A 19,556-nucleotide genomic window follows, 5' to 3' on the forward strand; every position below is an offset into this window, starting at 1 on the left:
GAAATAAACTCCCTGCCAGCATCTATGTTTCCTAATTCATAATATAATACCTTCAAGTCACGAGTAAGCAGTTATCTTCTGGACAGTAATACATAGAGACTTATAGAAACAGGTTTCTTTGGTATTCGAAATATTAGACTGATATCGTGTTTCTTTGTTCCAGGGGACCAACCTCTACCCGAATAAAAGACAGCGACTTATACAATAAAACCCTAATTTAAATCACCCCAAAAACCCCACGTTAAGTAACCTAGCTAGCCCCTCCCTATTCAAATTCCTAGTTAGAAGCCGAGTGAAGTGACGAGAAGCGAAGCGAAGTGAAGTGACGAGAAGCGAAGCGAAGTGAAGTGAAGTGACTTGGTGCTGCAAGTGAAAGCGCATGGAAGTGCGACAAGGCTCGATTGTTCGGTCGATCGGTGACTTGTATAGGTGAGTTTCAGTTGCGTTTCATTTCTACTAAAATCATAGCCAAACTCTACATGGTCGTACTTTACAAGTGCCTAAGTAAATATGTACTTTGCTTTTTGGTAAGTTACTTATTTACCATTTCATACTACGGTTTTCAGCAACTTTCTACAGTACAGCAGTGTAGTGAAGATAATACCGATTAATAATTATAATAGTGACTACATAGATTAAGGAGTTGCTATAGGGAGTAAAAAAAACTTAACTTAAAAAAAAAGTTTTATTACTAAAAGATGTCATATTATTATTGTACAAATTATTCTGGCGTTCTCTGCACTAAGCAAGAAAGCTTGTATTGCAGCGGCCAATACGAACGATTACCTTAAAAATAATGTCGTGCTTGACCTGACCTATTCTAAAATAAATAAATGAACGATACCCTAGGTTCACTCGCGAACTGAACATTGTTCGCATTCGTTCGTATAATGAAGACTTTATTCACCATTCGTCTCCGTTCGTTCATCCCATGCGCGTCACGTAGGTTGTTCCACCATCCACGGTTCGATGCCCGGGGCAGACATATACAGGGTGAAATCAGTGGCGGCGTAGCATGGGTTGGCACCCGGGGCGATCACCCCCCCCCCCCCCCGTCATAAGTCCTAAGGTACCCCCTGGTACCCCCCAGGATTTTAGGGTTACCTACCGATTCGAAGATTGAAAGATAATATCGTCGCACCCCCCCTTCCCCCCGTATCATGACATAGACCCGCAGTCTTGCCATGCAGATGCGCCAGTAAGTACTAATCTGCGCGACTTGTGTCACCCCCTGATGCCTGGCACCCGGGGCGGACCGCCCCCACCGCCCCCCCCCTTACGCCGCTACTGGGTGAAATTGCAAACAGTTTCCAAATTTTTTGATAAGCTCTATAGAACAATATAACTTTATCCTAATTATTTTGGTTCGTTGTATTTTTCGAGAAAAAAAAAATATAGAAAGTGTAATTCGCGGGTGCCTATCGTAAGTTTTAAAGGCTACGGCTTATTTTCGCGCACCAAAAATTGTCTATTAAGCTTTGCAGTTAACTGTGTATGCGTATTTTTCTATGAACGAAGTAAATTATCCACGTAAGTCAATTCTGAAACCACACGCAGCAGATAAAAATAATAAAATATGAAAAAAAATGTTGTTTTCTTTACGTAAATCGATTATCTTACCTCCTGAGTCGCTCCTAAAAATTTGGCAACTGTTTGCAAAGTCACCCTGTATGTGTATGTAAATGAAAATGAAAATGAAAAATTTTTATTGCTACATTAAAAAATAAGTTACTTACATGTGAATGAGTACACAGAAATAAAGAAAAAAAGAAAAAGTTATAAACAAAAATTTGAATCTTATGATGTTACACTTTTATAGGTAAGCAAAAGGTACCAGTCTCAGCATAATGCTGAGCTACAAGCTCAGCGCTGATTTTCAGACTGGCCCTGAAACTACTATGTACAATTGTACATACTCGTACATAGTTTTTTTAGCCATCAATCTAGCTTCCAGCTTTAATTTAAACAAAGATCTTTATAGATCCCATTACCAGTTCACCATTAGCGTCACGGAGTAGCCAAGTGGAAGTATCCATAAATAGAGCCAGCTAATATAAATGTAATTCGACGTTTCCGGCTTGTACAGTCATAATGTTTTCACATGTATGGCTCAAACGGCTATTTATTTAGATTTATGTTGTACAGTGAGCGGGAAAAGTATCCGAGATAAAGATGTTCGAACAAAGGCAGTGAGCGTAGTCTATGTAGTTTGGGTTGTCGCTTTTTAGCCCGTGAGAGTAAAAGTGGGGTATCTCCCCACTTACTAGTGTTTAACTGATATGCTCACGATTTTCAAATCACAATACAAATCACACTACATACATAAAAAATATACACAGTAATGCACTTTGTTTGATGAAGACCTATGACCTAGCGAGAATCGCCACGTGCGTCTTCCAAAACGCTTTTTCCCGTAGCTCTTATCGTGGCAACTATACCGACGTCTGTATGGTTACCCCTAATTAAAATATCTAGTAGAACGGTAATAGCGAGCGAGTAATGATTATTTTCATTTTAAAATATTAACCCTTACATAGGAAGAGTAATAAGATTTGATTTAGACACTTAAAGAGTTACTCATATTTATTGGCACTGTCCTCAGTTTGACATTAGACTTTCTTTTATCCTCGCAAGCTTTGTAAGAAAGCTTTAAATAAAACTTAAACTCTACCCAATAAAATATTAAATAGTAGAACGCTAATAGCGAGCGTGTAATGATTATTTTCATTTAAAATATTAACCCTTACATAGGAAGAATAATAAGATTTGATTTAGACACTTAAAGAGTTAGTCATATTTATTGGCACTGTCCTCAGTTTGACATTAGACTTTCTTTTATCCTCGCAAGCTTTGTAAGAAAGCTTTAAATAAAACTTAAACTCTACCCAACATTGGAAATGTGGGTAGTCGCAATAATTTACTCGGCAAAGCTTCGCAAATTGACAAAGTCATCAAGGGATTTCAGGGAATCTGTGCTTCCACAAAAACAAACGATTGGGATTGAAGGAAAACAAACTTCCAACCTTGTTTACATAATAGAGTAATACTACAGTAGTATCAGTGCTTACAACTAATATTTAAGTCTTCTCACAATGGTAATCCAGTAATTTTCTATTGCAAGATTTTTTATATTGTTTTAACTCTTTTAAATTATGAAATTATACGTAATTTTAAAATTGTGACCAGCGATGTTGGATTCATGATAGGCTCTATCTATAAAACTAGCTTGTAGTACATTGTGAATCTGTTTGTGGTCCAAATTAATAAATTAAAAAAAAACATAATTATTGACTTAAAATCATCATCATTGCGCACAGTATTGCGCGCATAATAATAGTTACTAGTTTAGACATTGTCTAACATAAAAAGAGATCTCTGAAAACTTCTTTGTAGAAAACTGCTATAAAAATAAGGTAAAAATAAAAACCCGTTGGGGAAGACCTACTTCACCCTTTTCCATTATGTCCGGAAGACAATCCTCACCCAAGACATGTGTTTACATTGCACGGGGCTGTCGGTTTCTAGTCCGGCTATTGCTTTCACAGATGTTTTGATTACAATAATACAGGGAGAATTTTATTATCATTCGTACGAGTATGGATTTGGCAATGACATTATACAGAGCGGTAGTCACTACTGCGACCTTTAATGCGACCCTGTCATACTGCGACCTATGTGATCTCAATTTGTTAGTGAAAGAGCATCGGCCTCTGAGTTTATTGAAGTTTATGCTGTGATTAATAGTTTTTTTAATCAGTTACTGCTAGAGATTTACCTTAAAAAAATCAATTAATCCTCTAAGAAAGCTCTTACACAAAAGCTGCTGTTGTACCCATGTACTGTAACTGTTACTGTATCTATAGGGCAGCTCCCTAAAAAAATACTTATTGACAAAAATAAACTAAGATAATGAGGCAAGCGCAAGGTCGCGGGTTCGATTCCTGTCACCTTATCTATAGGCAGTTAAATTTTTTCAAGTTGTATATTTAAAATTTAAACTGCGAGATGCTGGTATACTATAGAAAATTCCATAAATATTCCTCCCTGTATTACCTAGGTACTCGGAAACTTGACAGTGATCATGGTAGTCACAGCTATCGCCATTTTTCCCTAATGCAGCCTTTCTTATACTTTTGTGGAGTAGACCATCACAGTCCATGAGAGCGGTTTGACCTCTATTATGAATATCTACTACGATCATTATAAAATTTTTATTTATTTATTTATTTATTAGGTACACCAACGATAGGTACAACAATACACAATATGTTAAAAAATACGCAAAATATTAAGCTAATTGCACTATCACTTAAAAGTATACACATCTTGCAAGAAATATAAGTTGCTGCTTAGTTAGCATAAATGATGTTATATAAGTTAAATTATTATGATATAGAGTCGGTTGCTGTAGCCTTGAATTTGGGTAGGGACATGAAATGAAATGCACGTCCAGGGGACCACTACATTTATTGTAGATCTTACAGATCCGACTTATAGGAGAAATTTTGATGTTTTTAGTTACCTAGATACATCTTTTCTTACTAAAAGTGCCCCAAAATATCGTTACACTATAACGAGGTAGACTAAACACCGCGGCCTCATTGGGATGAGCTTCAAAGTTTCAACATTCTTCAGCCTTTGAAGTCTTTCATTTAGTTGTTGCCTTCATTATAGTTCGTCGGCAGTTGTCGAAACTTCGCGAAATTGAATCCCTTGAAACTTGACGTGGAGTGAACAATCTTGATGCTTCACATCTGAGAGTTTAGTTTTAAGTTTTTAACCCTTCTAATTCTTAGGCTGGGTTGCACCATCTTACTTTAACTTTGACAAACATCAAAAACCTGTCAAAATCCATACAAAAAGCACTGATTATCGTTATAGTTACCGCAGTTAGGTGGTGCAACTGTTTCCTTGCAAAACTATAAAGGCAAAATTAATTTATATATTTTTTTAAGCCGTATTAAAGTATCGCACTCACTCCGTTTTAGACCGATGCAGTACGTTTTAGACCGATACAGATATTTTGAAAATCTGTTTGATTCAAGTTTACGATACTTTTTCCAGTATATTCTTAAGCAAAAGCTGCTTTGCAGTGCTCTGTTAAAAGATCAAAGCTTTGAGTCAAACTATTTAATTTACAGCTAAGGCTAAGTTGCACCACTTAACTTTAACGGTAACTAAGGCGATAACCGGTATTTTTTGTATGTAGTTTGACAGCTTTTTGACGTTTGTCAAAGTCAAAGTAAGATATGGTGTAACCCACCATAACTTTTAAAAGTAATTCTCCGTCAAATTAGTCTAAAAATGTGGTGTACTAAAATTTGCAAGATCATCTACGTACGGGTATCATTTGGATCAAAACACAGTATAATTTTTCCAGGAAGAAAAATTTCACCATATCGACATCCCATCAACCTAATAACTCAGGATGAGTGAGGAATTTCCCGTCAAACGCATCTGCCGATAGTTGCCCCCCTCCCGGCACCCTTCACCCCCCTTCCTCCTGTCACCTTCTGTAGGCTTGCGATAATTGCGCATAACGTAGGATGCCCACACTTTTGAGTTTAAATCCTTTAAAAGAATCTACCTGCTCGATAGACCGACGACTTTAGGAAGATGGCTGGTAGCGGCTGGATGAAAAAAGCAGCAAAACATCCTTTGAGGACTTCCTTGAGGGATGCCTTAGCCATAGGCTGAATGATGATGATAAAAATTAAAGAAGCAATCTTCTAAAACATTTTTCAAAAGCGCCATCAAAAAGATCCTTGATAATGCTTTGCTGGCAGATATATACCTTACCTTTGGTTTTTAAGGCGAGAGTGAATAGGCACTATTATAGGCAGATAATGTAACATCCTAGACTGCATCTCACTCTTAACACCAGGTGCGATTGCGGTCAAATACCGGCCTTGTTACGCATAAAAAAACCTATTTAATTACTTGGAATGGTCTTCTTAACATTTCTTGAACTACTTTGCCTATAATGCTAGAATGATGAAATTACTAAGTCTACGGTGTTCAATAAATAAAAATCCGCTTATTCACAATCAACCATGGTCACCCTACGTTCTCCATCAATGGCGCTCGCTCAGCATTTTCCTAAAGATACCCAGATCTCTTTGACAAGATGGTCGTCGGCGAACCGACACAGAATCTTCTCGATTCATTAGCCCTAAGTGAAAGGGTCCCTTAACTAAGCCAATACAGTAAAGGTACAGTTACACATGCTCAGAAAATATGCTGTTAGCATGCCTAAAACAAGCGTGCTCGAGCACTAATACCAATGTTTCGATAAACAGGCTACTAAGTAGCAATTGCTCAATAGTGGCATGCTTTCGTGCTAGAAATGAGCCTGTTACTTCAGGGAATGCTAGTTAGCTTTGTTAGAGTTTTTCAAGTTATTGGTAGGGCTTGTTTGAGTCTGCCTGGCTAGATACCATCTAAGTCTAAGCATATTATTATTCTGTGGTCTAACGGCCGAATACTGAAACACTACTCAAATCTTTCACTCAGCTGACGGGCTCCTAAATTTAAGTATCCTTCAATTTTAAATGGTATTCTCAAACGCTACTCAACGGATTTGAAGCCGTGATCAGCTAAGCAGCTCTCAAATGTTTACATAATGGCAACATTTACCAAAAAAAGTATGTTTTCATTTACACAAATGATGACTTTACGTTTTTTATCCATTACACGCAGCATCGTTTGGTTTTGTATTGTCTTTTATGGAAATATACTCAATCAACTTAACATAGAACAGTTTATTTTTAGTTTCTATTATATATGTCACCGTAAAATTGTGAATTCCGTCAGATTATAATCTGACGTAGTTAAATTACAATCTAACCTAACCTAACCCACTGTTAGTTTACAATCTAACGCGTTATATTATAAACTGACAGAGTTCACGATTTCACGTTGACATATATAAATCTCGTTTTATTATATAAAAAAATTAATGCTTGAATTTTTATTTAATTAAAAAAATAATTTTAAAGGTGATACTTTTTATTGTTGAAATCTATTAAGTGGCGATCGTGGACCGAAACGTAACCACAATTGACATTTATCATTGTTGACAGAGCATCAAATTGACAAACAACTCTATGCTGATTTGCGATGTCCCCATATTCCTCAGAAATAGGCATGTTTATGTAAAGCGATTTCATAGCATTGAGTGCAACTTAATTTGAGAGGTGCTATTTTGGTTGTTACTTTGTGCACTATACGATGCACAGTTGGCTGTTCGATGTGGAAGATATCACTTAGTACACGTTCATAACTTCCCGTTGCGTAGAACCTTAGGGTTATAATAAGTATTTTGTCCACTGGTTGTATGGCGTTTGGTGAGGGGTTTCAAAGAGCTTCCAAATTATGAATCCAGAAACAACACCGTTTCTTTTGAGACGCGGAACCTCGCTCGGAATTGAGAATGTTACTAGGTATGCAAAATCACTTGAAACCTATGTTACAGTTAAGCTTTTACATTTACAAATACATCAGTTTTTATTTCATTCAAAAATACCCAGTAGTTATGATTTTAAATATTTGTTCGCTTAAATATTGAGTCCCGCCGACGGTCACGTGACCCCGTGTGACGTACATTCACAGCGTCCGCTCACTAGAAAACGGATATAAACATACTTAAATATTTTTTTTTGTAAATACAAACTTATTATACATATTAACACCCAGACCCATCACAGAAATTAAAATTGAACCAAACCCAAACTTGATGCGATTGTGTCGTTTTATTGCGAATTACCTTCCAGCTCCATCATTAGACCCCGATTACTATATAGAATTAAAATACTCATCAATACAAAACGAACGAGCCCAAACTCGATGCATTTAAGTCGTTTTATTATAGAGTTCCTATGGCCACCTTCCAGCTCCATCATCAGATCAGCTCCATGTCATCATAATATTGCATGGTCATCCAAATCACATGTGTTTGCGAAATTTCAGCTTAATCGGTTGCCTGGAAGTGGGTCTTAATTCAGTTTGCAAGATTCCACCCATACAAATATGAGCCAGTCGTTGTAATATGACGTCACGCGCATAAAATGGCGGGCCGGCCGCCGCCCGCACTTTTAAAATTCAATATCTTGGAAACTAATTAACGTATCGAAATAATTCTTTCACGTGTATTTTTTATTTTTAACAGAGAATACAGAAAGCTAAAAAACAAAATTAGTGAACATTCTTCATTGCATGTCATTATAATAATATTTTTCAATAGCGTTCAGCCTTATTGCGTTCCTGCGATTAGATTTAGGTATCCTCGAGGCTCGAAAGAAATGATAACGATGACACAGACATTATTTACCACTATTTAGGTATAAGAATAGGATTTAAGATACCGCGCAAGCACTCTCAAATTTAACGGCTGCTCAAGACGATTTGACAGTTGTTTGAGTAATGCTTAGCGTTGAATGGCGTTTCAGTATGCGAAAATTCATTTAAGTGGCGTTTGAGTGCAACTTAATTTGAGAGGTGCTTAAAAATTGAGAACTGCTTAGATATTGTTTTAAGTATGCGAAATGTCAGTTTAGGAGCTGCTTAACTATTTGAGAAGCTGTCAAATATTTAAATGGCGTTTCAGTATTCGGCCGTAAGTCTGTCCCCACAACAAAAAGATTCTCAGTTTGGGCAGTAGAAGGAAAGGTTCTTAATGGTTGAGGATTGTGGGTAAAGTCAAGTGAGATGCAAGCCAAGAGCTTTCCCATTGCGGTTAAATAATAGTCCAGTCAATAAAGCATTATAGATGGAAATCCGTGGAACACAATTTTTGACTTCGGGACTTTATTTAGACTAGTTAGGAGGTGAACATAGCAAAAGTCCCCGCCCTTAGCCCTTGAGCCGGCGGGGAGAGGGGGGTTTAAAGATACCACTTTTCGGTTTTTCGCTTAATCCTCGAAAACTATGCGTCCTAGTGACATGACAACTATGAACCAAAAAAAGCTTAGTAATTTTAAATAACCGTTTGAGGTATATTTATGAAATTTGAAGCTGATATTTATCTTGAAAGTCTCAACACATGAGCCTAATTTGAAGTGTTAATGCACAGTGCTTTTTGAGTGATGAGGAGTCAAAAGTGGCTCCAATTAGTTCGTCTAAATATACGCACGATGCAGTCCCCTCCCTGGAACTAGGCTTAACATGCTCCCGCATGTCTATAATGTTTGCTTAATGTTGATTTAGTCGATTTTCTCCTGATGGAAACATGTAAGAAAAAATTAAAATTTCCAATATTACAGACCTTCTAGAGCAGATGCTGCAAAAACTATACAAGATATATAAAAACTTGACTGTCTCACCTGTAGCAAATTAAATAAGCTTTTTTTGGTTCATAGTAGCCATGTCACTAGGACGCATAGTTTCCGAGGATTAAGTGAAAAACCGAAAAGTGGAACCTTTAAACCCCCCTCTCCCCGCCGGCTCAAGGACTAAGGGCGGGGACTTTTACTATGTTCACCTCCTAACTAGTCTAAATAAAGTCCCGAGGTCAGAAATTGTGTTCCAGGGATTTCTTTCTACACCGTCGTTAAAGCATTCATTGACTGGACTATAATAATTGAAAATAAGTAGTAAACAACAAATCTTATTCCAACTGTAGTAGGTAATTTTCCTTAGGTACGTAGTATATAAATGCATGAAGGTCGACATAGTTCTCACCCGGATTTTGAATGGAACTAGTATTAATGAAATAGTCGTAAAATTCAAGCACCAATTTTCATTCACAACATTGCCGAACGTACTAGTTAACGCCGTGTAACCTACTTGTTTCGTAGTTACAATCGTTCACGTCATCAAATTAAAATAAACTAGCTCACAATTTGTCACGAATGCATAATGAAGACTATTTGAATTATACAACAACTTTTACCATTCATAATAGAAATAATTTACTTTTAACGCAATAAATCAAGTCTGGTTGTTACTATTTAACGTGACATTAACGACAAGATGGCGCGCGTTCCCGCCAAAAGTGACGTTTCTCACGATTTATCATGGCGGACCCAGCTGCGTTCGGAGTTTGTAAGTAGCTTATCTGGGAGGAAATTGCTAAGACACACTGTCAGGAGTGTTTATTAAGTAAAAAGAGATGTTTATTAAGTAATATTTCGTATTAATAATACCAATAACATGTTCCGAACCACTGTTTGACATCTTCGACCATAAGGTAGATATAAGTTTATTCACAAAGTAAATAAGGTAACATCTGCGTGAGGAGTTGACATTTACTAATGATTAATGAGGAGTTAACATAATAATTAATTAACTAGTAGTGTCTTTTATAGTAAGGAGTAAGAAACTTGCTCTGAAAATTGGAGAGACATACTCGTATATTATATGACATATTTGTTTCAATTATTGAGGGATAGAGTTGCATTGCGCTTTTATAAACATGATTTCATACATTCAAACGTGCGTTTAAATATAAAATTTAAACTAACACAGATAATAATAATTCGACAGAACATTCGCAAATCTTCTCTATCGACGGAAATATTATTTGTTTTCTTAAATCCAAACATTTTCCTAATGTTATCGCCCAAATCGCATTGGCCAATGTTATCGAATATAAATAAACGCAAGCGTTTATAAAAACGTTCATTATTTACGCTAAACACCGAAGCTGGCAGATTGAGCGGTTTTCTGACGCTTCCCGGAGCTAAATCACTCGATTGCACAAATAAATAAAGATATTAGCCGAAGACCGCGATATTTCCTAGACTTTGATGGTTAATCTAGAATAATCTAAATAATTTACAAGTTTGTTATGAACCAGCTGCTTGCTTTTATTTTTGCTGGAATTTTCAGTAGAATTTAAGGTTCGTTTGGTTCATGTCGTCACTATTGAAGTTCAGGCTTTTATTTATTTAGATAGCTTTAATCATCATTACACTGATTGCTCATAAAAGCTATCACTCTGCAATATTCTAACTACTACACAAAATGGTTTTCCACTTTAAGTGTACCTAGCTCCTGGGTATCGAACCTATGGCCTCCGGAATAAGAGCAACTAATTCAAGCCCTAAAAGCATTAGCGTAACTTAAACCGTCACTTAAATAAACATCCTGCATTAAAAAATCCTTTTAAAATCTTTATTTCACGCACATTTCAGTGTAAATGACCTTAAAACATTTCGTTGAAACGTTTTAACTTAAAGCTTGAAATACGTTTCCTGTCTGTTTTGTGAGTAATGGCGGTTGTCCGGAATGCGCACTGTTTCATGTTCGAAGCGTGCCAGTTGCATTTGTCATGGGATAAACAATTCATCATCAGAATATGTCTAATGCTTGACCATTGATCTTCAGTTGACAGTTCCTGACGGCTTGAAACAGTTGACACGGTCCTGTTTCTTCCCTGCTAGTTGTGACACATGGTCAGTCAATTCAACTAACTCTAGCACTACTTCAGCAAATAATGTGAGCTAGTGCCAAGAAAGGTAGCGCAAGAAACTTACTCACAATTTTATAATCACTTTTCAATGACTACACTGAACTTTCTACGATCGTTGAAGTTAGAGTTATATTACGAGTATACGAAGGTTCATATTAAATACCCAAATAAGATTCACAAATACCAAAGGTATTGTAAGTGAAGTACAATTAAAAATGTTGTACTAAACTAAACAAAGGGAAGAAAAAAACATAAAAGAAAGAAAAGAAAAGCTTTATTGGCGCAATTACGACAAAAAGCAAAGTAAGTACTTATTCGGATTTGGATATTACACAAAAAGTCGGTAATCGTATAGAAATGTCAACAGGTCTCTGGGAGAGTCAAGTGTGTATCAATTGCACTTGAAAAAGAGAGCCTTATTGCATACAAAGCGTTTCAGCCACTTCACAACAGGTGGCTAATCCGTCGCCGCTTCGAGAAGGTCTTTTATCTTCGAAAACCTATAAATAAGTTGTCGTCTTCGTTTTCAGGTCCTTCAGAAGGCAATAAATGGAACAAGAAGACCTAAGAAATGTGGATATTTCAGGATAAAACATCAATATAACTACGCAGATTTCAGACTCTAATAAGTCAGTAAACACATTTTGAGCTGTAACTCTCTACGATTCTATAATACATTCATCATATAAAATGAAAGTTGTAGGTGGGTAGAGATTTCTTGAAAGCATGTTCTAAGGCAAAATCTCAGAATAAATCCTCAGTTAGGTACTCGACATTTTGACATTATTTCCCATACTGAAACTGTCAGTGTGCCAGTTATACCAGTGGGTCTAGACAAAGTGCAAATTTTAATCGCAAACCAGTCGAAAAGTGGTCGAAAAGCCCCTTTTTGTATGGAGTTTTGACGGATTCGATTTTCGATTCGATCAAAAAGTGCGTTTTGTCTAGGGGGGGAGGAGTTAGTCTCGGATAAAAGTTTGGTCGAATAGGGCCTTAATCAACTTTCCCGTCTCAAATTAAAAATAACAATCTTTAAACGAATATTTACCGTACCATTCCTGAAAATGACACAGTTATTCGTAACACAAGCAAGCATTCTTTGACTCAACCGCACGTTACTGAATCATCCAAGGAATGCCGAACGACAACGGATATCTCAAAAGCACAACGAAATCCGAATTATTTTTTCTCAGTACTCAATGACTCGCTAGTTTATTTTTGCATTACGTTAAATATAATTTGATTACCCGCGGCGATGGAATGAAGACGTGGAATAACGGAATGATTTACGATTGGAATTTGTAGACATGATCGGCATCAAGCAACATCAAAAGTTTGGATGGGTGACCGCTATACGACTGAAGTATTTGACACTCCTAAAAACTAAAAAAACTCACAAAACTCATTTATTTCTGTAATTAGGCTTTAAAAAAGCACTTTTACACGTCCCAGTACTAACCCTACCACTGCCTCAGGACAATAAATGGGCCAGTGCTGAGAAGAAGCAGCGCAAGAAACTCAGACACTATTACCTAAAAACAAGGAAATTATGAGAATGAAACCTCTTCCTGTACGTTATTTTTGTAAGCCGGTATAAAGACAGGAGTATTTTTTGCGAATTTCACACTGTTGTGCTTGTAGTCTTTTAAAAAGTCACGTATCCAAAACACGTCCTAATATTCAACATTACTTTTAAGATTTCATGTTGCTGGAGCAAAGCGGCTCAAGGAACAATACTGCCACTTTATTAGGTAAAGAAGCTTGATAAGTTTGTGTGTGACTTATGGTCCTATGTCCCCTAGATGGGGCAGAGGGCGTCCACAACAGTCCTCCATCTCGTTCGGTCTTGAGCTTCTCGCTTGATCTCGCTCCAGGTCTTGCCGATCTTCTTCGCCTCGTCCGCTACATGTCACAGTGGCGCCCTTTAACGATAACGATAAGTTTGTGTGTGGTGAGAAATTTAAGGAAAAAGTCCACTACCTTTTATTGGTTTAAACGGAGCCTGGGCAGGACGCTAATAAACGAAAATAAGGAAACCAAGCAGAGCTTACAAGAAAAAGTTAATTAATCATAATTTATCTTTAATCTGTAATGTGAGCTTGCGGAAAAGCTCGCCTCATTCAAACGCGGCCGCTGAAAGCTGCGCCGAAGGACTTTCTGCGGTTTGAAAACGCGAGTGTCATCAACCTCTTATTAGGTCATTGACCGTCGCGTAGTCACGTGACTTTTCGATAGTTTGTCACTCTAACATTTTTTAGTGAAAATGTGATCGAGTTTGAAAAGTAAAACGATTTGCAAATGAAAAATATTCATATCTTGTGTCGTGGAAGATTTTTCTATTTGCGTAGGAACAAGAAATCACAAAAATTAAAAGCTGAATGAAAATTTTTCAATAAAACCCTTCTGCGAATCATAACATAAAACCGTAAATTTATAACAATTACATACTTTAAAAGCAAATATACCGATTTGGTTATGTTGAATGCAACACTAGGGTTTTCCAGTTTTTTCAGTCAGTCACCTCACACAAAGTTATAAAAAAGCAGTATAAAAATATTTCCGAAGCGAAATGCTACATGTAACCAAAGCTTTATTATTTAAAAAAAGTTTTACTTTTACGAGCGCTTTGACAGCGCCCATCTAAAAAGTATTTCGGGAAACAACTCAAAGGGAAGCGACCAAATACGACCATCTGCAAACATGATGTTTCATTGTTGCTTGATCCGTATTTTTGTGTTGTGGAGATTTCCCAACGCTGGCCGAAGGGCAGTGCGCACGCGCCGATATTATAAATGATGACCCATTGAAAAGGGTATACCAGATTTTTTAAACAAGACAAGTACCTGCAGTGAGTACAGTCCGCAGGAAAATAGTGGTATTAGATTATAATTACGCGCGAGCGATAAGGATGGGTAGCTAGGTGTCATTGGACAAAATTCTACGTGCTCACGGACCGGGCTTTAGTGGCGTTTCATCTGCCTCTTGGCACATCCTGCACGTTCTTGTTTCGGACAGTCCCATAGTGGACAAGTGCTTGTTTAAGCTGCAGTGTCCAGTGAGAGCTCGAACTAAGATGCGCATTTTGATCCTACGCAGTCCTATGATCTGCTTAGAGCTTTTTCGATATACTCTTATGTAGTTCTCTGTATTTCACTGCCGACTGTACCAGATAGTGATGAGTGGTTATTTTAAACCCAACCTTGAGATGCTCGCAGCAATACAGGCTCATAATAACGTTATTGCGATCGGTAATAAATAGGTCTGCTGTGTAACTACTATCCGACCGCTTTGGGACCGAATGGGCACACGGTTAAAACTATTAGTTGTAAACATTGTTATCTGTGGCTGTAACTATAGATATGTAGGTAGTCTGCATTAATCTATCTAAAAAGTGAAAGGTCACTGACTCACTCTTCACGAAATCTCAGAAACTACAAGTATTAGAAGTCACAAATTTTGCATGGGGGTTCCTTTTAGAACGTAGCTAGGTGTCGTTTCTTTTAAACGTGTTCCACGCGTACGAAGTCGCGGGCGGCCGCTAATTTTGATTTGTGCTGCATCATCCTCATCACATCAACTCTTCGCGTATGATATATCACTGGGAACTAAAGTATCGCGTCAGATCCTTGATTATTTTTACAGCAAAGATAAGTATGTAAAAATTCAAAAGGCTGGATCTAGATCTATACCTTACCCTTGTCCAGAAGATGCCTACGCATACTGAAATATGTAGTTTGAAAGCTTTTAGAATCTACTCATTCGTTTTTTTTAAATAACTTTAAAAACTAACATGTAGTCCAGTAGAATTAGCTTTTAAATCGGAAATAATTCCTACAAAAGATTTTATTGTTTTAATGGCTTCATTGGTTGCCCATTAAGACTCTCCTAAGTTTTCGACTTCGACGGAGTTGTGCTTAAGTGGTGGGGGCCCCCGAAAGAGGCATTTTTTCGGTTTTCCGGTTATACCGCGTAAAGGACTTACCCTATCAAAAAGTGGTCTTCATGACGGTTGAAGGGCACTTAATCCTGCATTGAATAAGACCAAATTCATATGTTTTGGACAAACCGTTCTCGCGCTAATGTTCGGCAAAGTAGAAAATATACGTATAATTAATGACCCTCTCCACGTCCAATGGTTTGTTACCCACAGGCTTCCAAGTCTTGAAAAGGGCCACCTCAACCAGTGTAACCCTATCAAGGCTTACGAGCTTGATGCGCCTATCCTTGTTCGTCCCAGCCGTTCCTTAACTGCGGTTGCTGCACCTCTTCCTGGCACTCACCTGAACGACTCTGTGTTACCTACTGTGGCTGCCCCTCTTCCTTGTATCCTCCTGCATGACTACGTTGCCTAGCCGTATGCCTGGTCTAAGGTTCGACGCCAAAAATCAACAACAACAAGTTCATATTAAAACGCTGAAGAGTTTTTTGTTTGTTTGTTTGAACGCGCTAATCTTAAGAATTACTAGTTTGATTGAAATCATTATTTTTGTGTTGAATAGCTCATACATTGAGGAAGGCTATAGGATATATACAATCACTCTACGACTAATAGAGGCGAAGCAGTAAAGAAAAATGTTGCAAGCACGGAAAATAGTATTTAAACTATTTTCACGCGTACAAAGTTGATTTTGTGGCGTCGAACCTTGGACCAGGCATATAGCTAAGCAATGCAATCGTACAGGAGGGTACAAGGAAGAGAGGCAGCCACATTAGGTAACACAGAGTCGTTCAGGAGAGTGTCAGGAAGAGGTGCAGCAACCGCAGTTAAGGAACGGCTGGGACGAACAAGGATAAGCGAATCAAACTCGTGAGCCTTGTTAGGGTTACACTGATTAAGGCGACCCTTTACAAGGCTTGGAAGCATGTGGGTAACAAGCCATTGGACGTGGAGAGGGTCATTAATTATACGTATATTTTCTACTTTGCCGAACTTTAGCGCGAGAACGGTTTGTCCAAAACATATGAATTTGGTCTTATTCAATGCAGGATTAAGTGCCCTTTAACCGTCATGAAGACCGTTTTTCGATAGGGTAAGTCCTTTACGCGGTATAACCGGAAAACCGAAAAAACGCCGCTTTCGGGGGCCCCCACCACTTAAGCACAACTCCGTCGAAGTCGAAAACTTAGGAGAGTCTTAATGGGCAACCAATGAAGCCATTAAAGCAAAAAAATCTTTTGTAGGAATTATTTCCGATTTAATCAATTTTTGTGTTTAATTCTACTGGCCTAATGGTCATATTTTAGCCTTTTTATCTTGGTTATAATCCGCTCTACAATCTTTCTAACGATCTCCGCGCTCATAAGTAGGTACTTCGAAGGTTATTGTGAGAGTTATTTCCTCCACTATATTGCTTCCTTTTCCTCCGACTACCTCACAATGTGTTCACAACAACCGACTTAGTGTGCACAAAGTTGCTAAAAGATTTAGGTAATGATTAAGTGGGAAAACGAGGACTCATGAAAGTAATCAAGAAAACTAAATAGTTTAGGTTTAGTAGTAATTTAGTTAGCATTTAGATAAAAAAAAGTTTCCTGACCTTTATGACGTCGTCGGTCCAACTTGTGGGACCCGCGCTGAGCTTTATGGTACGTGTGGGCTTCACTACATAAACGACGGCTTCATAAAGGTAGCAGGAAGGCGCTACCAAGCCAACTGGTCGATTGGAAATAATGAGGGCTATCGTTTTTATACTTAACAGTTGGCACCCCTGGCGATTGACAGGACCTTACTCTACAGTGGCGCCATCTTGATGAGTGCAAATGCGATAGTCCTCCTACCACTTTCGCGCTCACCAGTTGGTGCCACTGTCTTCGCTACTAGCAAGTGACAGGACCGTACTCTACAGTGGCGCTAACTGGTGAGCGCTAAAACGACGTCTTGTGGCTGATATGAACACATTTATTTAGGACTTAATACTTTTTGAAATACTACTATCCCACTCTTTTTAGAAGGACCATATAATACTTAAGACTAGGCGCAGACCACCGACTTTTTGTTGGTCGATAGTTGTGCTCGATTCTAATTTGTATGAAGAATCGGCCGATACCAAATCGGTGTAATGTGCGCACTTTCATACATCTCCATACTGATTAACAACCCGGTGGTCTGCGCCTAGGTTTAGATAATTTACAATTCTAGCCTCTATCATCATGCCAATAAGCAGTTAATATCTCTATTCCAGGACAAGATGAGTGCAGTGGAGACCCCGGCCGCGGAACCGACGCCGCCCGCGCCGGTGGGGCCGGCCGAGACCCCCACGGGGGCCGACGGCACGGGGCCCCTGATCCCGGTGCCCCCGGCGCCCCGGAAGCCCCCGCGGCGGGGCCCTAAAGTCCAGCAGGAGCGACCGAAAAGAGCGATCTTCTGTTTGACGTTGAAGAATCCGCTGAGGAAAGTGTGCATCGATATCGTGGAGTGGAAGTATCCTTTTCAAAATACAGATCCTTGTTTTGTTTGTCTTATACAGCTGGAAGACGTAGCGTGGGCAGGCCTCCTACTAGGTGGACCGACGATCTCGTAAAGGTCGCGGGAAGAGCCTGGATGCGGGCAACGCAGGACCGTGCATTGTGGAAAACCTTGGAGGAGGCCTTTGTCCAGCAGTGGACGTCATTTGGCTGAAACAACGTTAGTTAAAATAATAATATTATCTAAGCCCGATTGGCTTAAATCAGGTGGAATCAGACAGGGTTATAGGCACTAACAGGGCAGAGATGTACCATCCTAGACTGTATCCCACTTAACACTAGGTGCGATTGTGGTCAAATACCTGCCTTGTTATGCATACAAAAAAATTTTGGTCTGCAAGCATCATATTGTTGGACAATCTTTTGCTGTACCTGCGCATTCAACTTGGACCTCCAATTTTAATCTTTAGGAACAAAGGCATCATAAACGCTGGCTTTTTAGGTTTACCAATTACTTCTCATTAGCTTCATGGTCAGGGCAGTCGCCCGGCAAGTTTAAGGTCATAGGTTCAAGTCTCACCTGGAGCATAGATTACTTAGTTACCTGGAGTAAACAATAATGTTTAATTTGTAATTGAAATAAAAATAACCATAAACGTAGCAGTCGATCAGCCGATAGCTTTCATGTGGTAGCACGAGGAGATGTGGTTGCGATCCTGTTGGATTACGGCCAACAAATCCGTTTGCTAGCTCCAGTAGGGTTCCGCAGGTGAATGTCGGTGTACTCGCAATATTTTTTCGTTCTAAAGTTCTCAATCTCAAGTTTTTGCTGAAGAAACATACAGTCTAATTGAGAACCTCCTACTTTTTTTGAAGTCGGTTAAATAGTGACTTGTCCGCTCAGAAGTTTACATAAAATTGTTAGTGAGCACGACGCGTTCTTGCCTGCCGTGTGTCAAAGCTTTTATCGTTTTGATTCATAACATTTTTAAGGTTTTTTCTGCTTGTTTTGTTTGTTACGTGTTGTAGGGACTTATTTGTATACCTAAATAAATTTTGTTTAAATGTCAGTATTTGTAATTTAAATTCACCACTCTAACCTTCTGCCTCGCCTAAGGTTGACTGGGAGAGAATCCACACGCATCATTTCCGCCAAGTATATTTTTCATACAGTAAGGATGGGAAAATTCATCTTATAAATAAAATACCATTCGTCAAAGTTCAAAATAATCTTACTGAACCAAATTCAAGAAATTCAAATCACGCTTGGCTTATCAATTTAATATATTGATCAGCGAATTTATTTTTGCCCTGCCTGGTTGAGATTTTTATGCGGCACAATATAAACATTTTGATCGTGTAACGTCAATTATTGACAGGTTTTACGTAGGTAATCGTGTATTTAATTATTTTTCTCAGTCAATCATCGGGCATTTAGGCAAAAAATACATTCCGCGATAAAAAAAACTTGTGTGATTAAAAAGTTCGCAAAACTATTTTGCAACTCTTTAAAACACTGAGATATTAAAACGATTGATATTCTGCTAACACAGCATTGCCCCTTTCAGTAGATGATTTCCTCAATTCTTCTAAGAAAGAACTTTTGGAACTACAAACGTTACAAGTAGGTATCTATCTACCAGTATACTGTGTTATTTTCATAAAAAAGTAGGTCCAACACATTTTCTCGAGGCACTAAAAATTTACGAATCTATTCTGTTTTCCTAAGGTCTAGTTTTTC

At 38.2% G+C, this 19,556-nt stretch overlaps 1 protein-coding gene and 1 long non-coding RNA gene across 4 annotated transcripts in view; both read left to right on the forward strand.

Moving 5' to 3' along the window:
- Positions 1-17,674, forward strand: part of LOC135084301 (uncharacterized) — a 56,346-nt gene extending 38,672 nt beyond the window's left edge. For both annotated transcript variants that reach the window (XR_010259810.1, XR_010259811.1), the window contains exons 2-3: positions 164-429; positions 17,593-17,674. This is a non-coding gene — a long non-coding RNA (uncharacterized LOC135084301). The remainder of the gene's footprint in view (positions 1-163; positions 430-17,592) is intronic.
- Positions 17,675-17,755: 81 nt separating this feature from the next.
- The window catches only part of LOC135084299 (muscle calcium channel subunit alpha-1-like), a 30,150-nt gene continuing 28,349 nt past the window's right edge, over positions 17,756-19,556 (forward strand). For both annotated transcript variants that reach the window (XM_063979106.1, XM_063979107.1), the window contains exon 1: positions 17,756-17,831. The gene's annotated coding sequence lies outside the window, so the exon portion shown is untranslated. The remainder of the gene's footprint in view (positions 17,832-19,556) is intronic.

This window comes from Ostrinia nubilalis, chromosome 25, assembly GCF_963855985.1.
Source record: "Ostrinia nubilalis chromosome 25, ilOstNubi1.1, whole genome shotgun sequence".
Taxonomy (NCBI): domain Eukaryota; kingdom Metazoa; phylum Arthropoda; class Insecta; order Lepidoptera; family Crambidae; genus Ostrinia; species Ostrinia nubilalis.